The following is a 6,601-nucleotide window of genomic DNA, read 5'->3' on the forward strand; positions in this document are numbered from 1 at the left end:
CTTTATTTTCTCTGTCTCTCTCTCTATATATATACTCTAGTATCAGTTACTCCTAGGCTTTCCATCCCATCGTGTTTAGCCACACACACACACAACTCCATTTGTACCGTCAACTGTCTGAGAGAGCAGCTTGTTAACTGCTTCACTCCAGCGAGCTTCGGCAGTGATGGCAGGGAGGCAGCGGGCCCACTGGCTGCAGGCTGCACTGGCTCTAATGGCCATCACAGCCAGAGAGACAGAACCTGGCCAGAGAGAATGGGAGAGGGAGGGATGGAGTCAGAGGGAAGGGGGGGTGGATTGGAGGGGACAATAGAAAGCGAGAGACAGACACAGAGAGATGTTCATTTTTTATTGTTTATTTCACTTTTGTATATTACTATTATCTTATATGTTTCCCATGCCAATAAAGCCCCTTGTTTGCTCCCCATGTCTTAGTGAGGCTGTGGAGGGAGGTTGGTTAGATCGGTTGGGGTTTTAAACCGGGGGTAATGTTTGTGTGGGGAAAGGGTTGTGAGGTGTGTGTGAGAGAGACAGAGAGACAGAGAGAGACAGGTGTATTCCAGATCTGATCATTGAAAAACAACTCCTAGGCTTCTGCTTGTCCAGCTAACAAAATGTAAGGGAGGGAGAACTCGTAAAGAAGGTGTTGTGTGTGACAGAGAAAGAGACAAGACAGGATGAGTGGAGAATTGCTGGATATTGCTGCAGTTTGCTGTCGATGTACTTCTCAGTGGACCTAGTGAGTAGTGACCTGCCATGTTTCCAGAGTGCTTCAACAGTGCTTCGTAGGGGGTCACACACAGGGCTTCTGGGTTGAAAGAAGATCTATTCTGTTCTTTCTTTCGTTTCTTCAGGGGGCGTGTGGTGTTGTAGTGTGTTTTGGGGCACATTTCACGTCGGTGTGGCATCATCAGTTTATGTTTCCACGGATACCAGAATAATACCTTGGCCCGTCTGCAAATAGGGCGATATAATACAAAACCTGAGGAAATTACACTGTAGCTGAAAAATGTTCTTTTGCGTTTTTCTCTCAGGAGAGCGTGACATGGGCTTGTTACTTGTCATTCATGAATAGGAAGAGAATGGCTATTTTGAGCGGCGTACTTGACGATCCCCAAAAAAGGTGAGCGAGAGGAGCCTATTTTGCCGGAGTGAAAGGAAACACTAACACTCTAATTGGTTAAGGGTTACTTGAAATAAAGGCATGTGTTCCACATGGCACCCTTTTCCCTACATCGTGCTCTACTTTTGCCTAGGGCCAATTAGTGCACTATGTGGGGCTTTGGGTGCCGTTTGGGATGCAGGGTTCATGTTTCCTTGTGAGTGATAGCTACAATGAAGTGTTCTTATCAAGGAGCTTTGATAACAGTTTGTAAAGTAAGACATTCGTACATTAAACAACATGGCACAAAGTCAATCTCATGGTGTTGTGAACCAAACTACTAGTTAGAGGGTGGGAGGGTTTCCGGTGTTTGTTTGTTTACTGATGCTGCATGGGATAGAAGGAAAAAACAGACATCAAAACAGCCAGCTCCATCTGTTAACAAAAGGAAAGTCTATGACCTAGTTTTAGAGCGCAGATCGCTCTAACTGCAGGATCTCTCTCTCCCTCGACACTCCACTGTGCCGACTGCACCACATGTAACACGCTGGATGTGACATGACTGTTGCAGTTGAAGTCGATTAGGCCGCTTTGTGTGTATGTGTGTGTGTGTGTGTGTGTGTGTGTGTGGTGCGTTACACAATGTCGTTAACATGGAGCCATTGTATGGAACTAGAAGTGCTGTAGTTTACCTCTGTCAACTATGCTACCACTTGTGGGTTTAGAAGTAACTGTATGTAGAGCGATGCAAAGTGAATAACGTGACAACAGAAGATGAATCGGTTAGAGATTATACTCCATGACAGCAGACAGGGAATCCAATCCCAAAGAATGACACAGACCACAACATAAAAAGCCTCCTCTTGGGAATAATAGAAAGGCACTGAAAAAAGAAGACAAACACTTTTAGTTCATATTTAAAGCCGGGGACGGTAATTGGTGATGCACCTGAGCAATTGTTCCTGAATGCTGTTGAAAAGAGTTTTTTTTTTTTTTAAATCCACGAAAATGGAACAACTCCACTGGGGGACAAGCATTATTATTTGCAGAGACCAACAGAAAACTAAAATAAACGGTTGGAAGAAAAGGAAAATAGAACGGCCATTAGATTTAGATGAAAAATATTTTTTAAAGTGAGGACTATTTTCTGTTCCATTTGCTATTATTTCATTTTTCCTAACAGGTTGGAACTGAACAAAGCCTGTTGAGTAAAATGGCCCCAGTGACGATATACAGGACTGGTAGTTGGTGGTGGTTTCTACAGTTAATACAGGGATTTCATCTTTGACTTGTTTCTCAGTTGGCTAGACAAAGTATCTTCCAGGATCAAGCTACCAGTCAAGTTTGGTGACTGCTGGTTTTGCACACTGCATACAAAGATTTCAGCTTTGGCTAGATTGCCATTTTATTTTGCTATCAAATAACATCCAGAAACATCTTTAGAATTACCACTCAAACAAGGCAGGCTATGACAACCCACAAGGGAGACATTTTCAGTCCTTCTCCAGAGACAATCAGTTACATCCAAACCTAACCCATTTTCTGTTTTGAGGTTTAATTCATTTCTCACAGAATGTATCTTACTACATCCGCTATAGCCCAAGCTCTCTCTCTGTGGATTGAAAAGCATGCAAGCAATTCCTAGGTGCTTAAAGCTGTCCAGCTCTTCCGTGGAGCGAGAGTCAAACTTTGTGTCTGGGACTGGTGATGAGACAACTGAAGTATGATGGTGATGAGAGTTGTTGCCTGCGTCCCAAATGGCATATGGTTTTTGATTTACATTTTCCCATGACCTGTTGTCTGCAATATTGACTTTCTGAGTTGAGGTATTGCTAGAAATGTTGGCCCTGTATGTTAGAGTTCAGTGTGGTCATATCGAGACAGTATTGTTTTTGACGGTTAGGTTGACCTGAGTGGTTTGCACCTTCATGGTTGAGTTTACATTTCCTAAGTTGGGGTGTTTTGTCCACCTAAGTTGAAGATGTATCACTGAACTAATTACTTTTTCTCTACATTGGATGAACGGAAGCTTTATTTTCATTGAGTGACGATAAGCCAACCAAGCAAGGTATTGCTTTATAACCAGGGAGCCATGTCGTCACACAAGTGAATGCACAAATAGAGCTCTAGGAGTGCTGGAGCACCTCCCCCTTTGCCCTCCTATGAAAAAAAAGTGCCATTTTTGATTGGTGTCGGTTTTTTTCCCTTTAAATTGCCAAACAACAAATTCAAATCGAGTAAAGAATAGTAAGTAGAAATGCATGAATGGAATTAAAGTCGATTCTGAGCGCCTGCCCCAATCAATGATCTGTGTATGACCCTTCCTTCATGTATAGTCTGAAATGGTTTCATGAGGGTTGCATAATTCCATAACAAACAACGATAGGGTGTGGCGACGTCGCCATGAATGAATTATGACACAATGATGTGTTTATAATGCGACAACCCAGTAATGCTGTTTACTAAAACACTCTCACCCTCAAGGTAATAGCCGTAAATAGGCAGTCATTAATTGAAGCCAAATATTTGGAGTTCTCTTTAAGTGTTTAAGTATTCATTGAGATTCATGAGATGGTACATCCCATATACACAGAAAGAGCAACTTGCCTTGCAGACTCGCCATATCTACAGAAATTTGTGAAATAATTATCTACCTTTCAAGTTATCTTTCAAATAAGCTTATATATTGTAAAGATGGCATTTTTTGATAGTCAAATAAAAACCCATTAAGAGTACAACGAGTATATCTGGGTAAAGACATTTTTATCTGCGTTTCAAATTTGAATCACTACCTTGCTATTTAAAAAAACTCAAGACCGCATCATTTACATCAAATCATTCCACATTAATTGAGTCTTATTATCAGACAATGATCAATCTGAAGTCCTGAGAATCACATGCTTCCCCACAAAAACCAAAACTTATCTTCCCTCTTGCTATTTTTACCCAATTTAAGCAGAAAATGTGCTGGACAGCTATTTGATGAGAGGGTGCTCCAAACTCCGACACTTTAACATCAAGCATTTGAAGATTGCAAAATATTCATGATGATAGGAATCTTTTAGGAAGAGGAGCATAAATACCTCTGATATATTACAAGTATGTCAACAGGATGAGAGAGAGAGAGAATCATTCCATGGACTACAGCAGCAGACGAGACAGTCACATTACCTTGAACTGTGTCCAGCAACAGCAGATCTAGTCCGAATTTAGTGTTTTTTTCTATATGCAGTAGTTCTCTGGTGTATTCGTCCTATTTAGAAGGAGCTCATGAAAACTATATTCACTCCACCAGTGGGTGTCTTGTGTAAGGATAAGCAGTGGAAGAGAGGGAGTATGACATGGTGATATAAGGCTGAACAGGGCTTTTCCTCTCTCTAGCGTGGGTCCAGACATCACTGCCCTGGGACAGGGGGATCACAGGTTCACAGACTGCAGACTGCCCCACCTGTTTCCTCCAGGTTTCTTTCCTGTTCCCTATGGAGACACCAGAGAGGTGAGTTCCAGGAGAGTTCCAGGAAATGAGATGGAAGAGGTGCAAGTACACACACACACACACACACTATAGTCCCTCTTCACACACACACACACACAATTCCCTGAGCAGCTGGTGCAGCCGAGAGCTCCTTCAACTCCTCTCCACAGAGAGAGACAGAACTCTCATGACTAATTCTGTAAGGCTTAGCTATGCTGACCTCCCGACCTTAGTCACTGTCATGCCCAAAGTTTCAAAACATTTGGCGAACCCTTCACACAACATTCATTAGCCATGAAATGTGATTATTCTTCAAGGCGGTGATGGAGACATTTTGGCAAAAGCGTCGTCGAAAACAGCCGCATTATTCCTTCCCCCAAAACAACATTAAAAAAAAAATCACAACTAAATTAATATGATGCATATTAGGCTCGATTTACATATGCCTACTCTTTGGATCTCAGTCCAGACATCTGCGGCAAAAATATTTTGTATCAGCTTTCCGGGTGATGTGACTTATAACATACTCTAAGCCTCATCTCTCGCTAATGGTTTTTGACAATCTAGGGAATCAGACGGTATTTCACTTTTGGCAGGGCTCTACAATGCAGAGCGAAAGGGTATGTACTGTATGCTTTCAATGGAATACTCTATTCAATTTATAAAGCCATGAGGGTTTAGGTTTAGTGAAGGGTGACGACAAGCATGGAAACCATGGTCATGTTCATTAAGGGCAAGCAACGGAAAACATTTTCAAACGAATTGCAACGGAAAACAAAAATGAGCATTTTTGATTGGACGCGTCCGGGAAGTACCTCTCCACTTCAGTCTGTTTATATCCGTTTGGAATAAAGCCCATGTGAAAAGGAATCTGTGACTGGTCTCCATTTTACAGCACCCACCAATGGCTTACTACTGTAGCCTATATGCGTGAGGCTTATGGAAGCATTGACACATTTTGAGGTGTAATCCAACCGTTAAATGTTTCATTAATTCATACATTTGCTGAATAATGATGAGCATAATTTATTCGTCGTAAATGGCCTACGGCTGTAGGGTTAGGAGGAACATCACACACGCTAAACACAGAATAAGGGGACATCCTAAAAGGCTAAATGAGATTAATCTTTTTTTATTTTTGAGCACAGTTCTAAGAAAACAATACATCCATCATCATCTGAATAAAGTAATATTATCTCTAATCAACAAAGATCATGTTTTTGATTAGCGAACAGAAGCTTGATTGCGTCAGTCTAATAATCTACTAAGAAAAATGACTCACCTCGTGTACAATCATCCACTGGTCTTGTAAAACATGCTTCTATAAAGCATTCGCAACCCCTTTTACAACCAACGCCGTCAAACCACCATGTCCAGCAAGGATTTTACTGCATTCAATAAAACCATGTCTTGGAAATAATTTCTCACTATCAAAGCTCCAGCTATAATTACAAGTGATAATTGTTTTTTAGCTCTACAGAGACAGTGATAGGATGGGATTATATTACGTGAGAAAGAATAACTGTTGACTGAAGATTCTATCGCTATTTCATAATGTAATTAACTTAGTGTAAAATGATATTACCAGCTCCTACAAAGCTAGCACTCAGACTGGCACTAGAAGGAAGTCTAGGACAGACTGAATTTGAGTCTCAAATAGCACCCTATTTCCTATTTCTGGAGAGAAGTAGTGCACCATATAGAGAATAGGCTGCCAATTGAAACACACCTGATGAAATCTGTCAGAGGACAAATAAAGTTAATCTATCAAATGTGAACAGGAATCTACATGCTTGGTGGCAGCGGTGGGATCCAGGCAGGGGCATAGTATATAGAGCGACCATATAAAACACATCCAAAATGGAACACTATTTCCTATTTAGTACACTATAAAAAGTAGTGTACTATATATAGAATAGAGTGCCATTGCAGACACAAATTATTTAACACTGAACAGGAAGCTACATGCTATCTTACATTTGGTGGAAGCGGTGGGATCCAGGCCTGGATATATTATGGACAGA

This window comes from Oncorhynchus masou, chromosome 5, assembly GCF_036934945.1.
Source record: "Oncorhynchus masou masou isolate Uvic2021 chromosome 5, UVic_Omas_1.1, whole genome shotgun sequence".
Taxonomy (NCBI): Eukaryota; Metazoa; Chordata; class Actinopteri; order Salmoniformes; family Salmonidae; genus Oncorhynchus; species Oncorhynchus masou.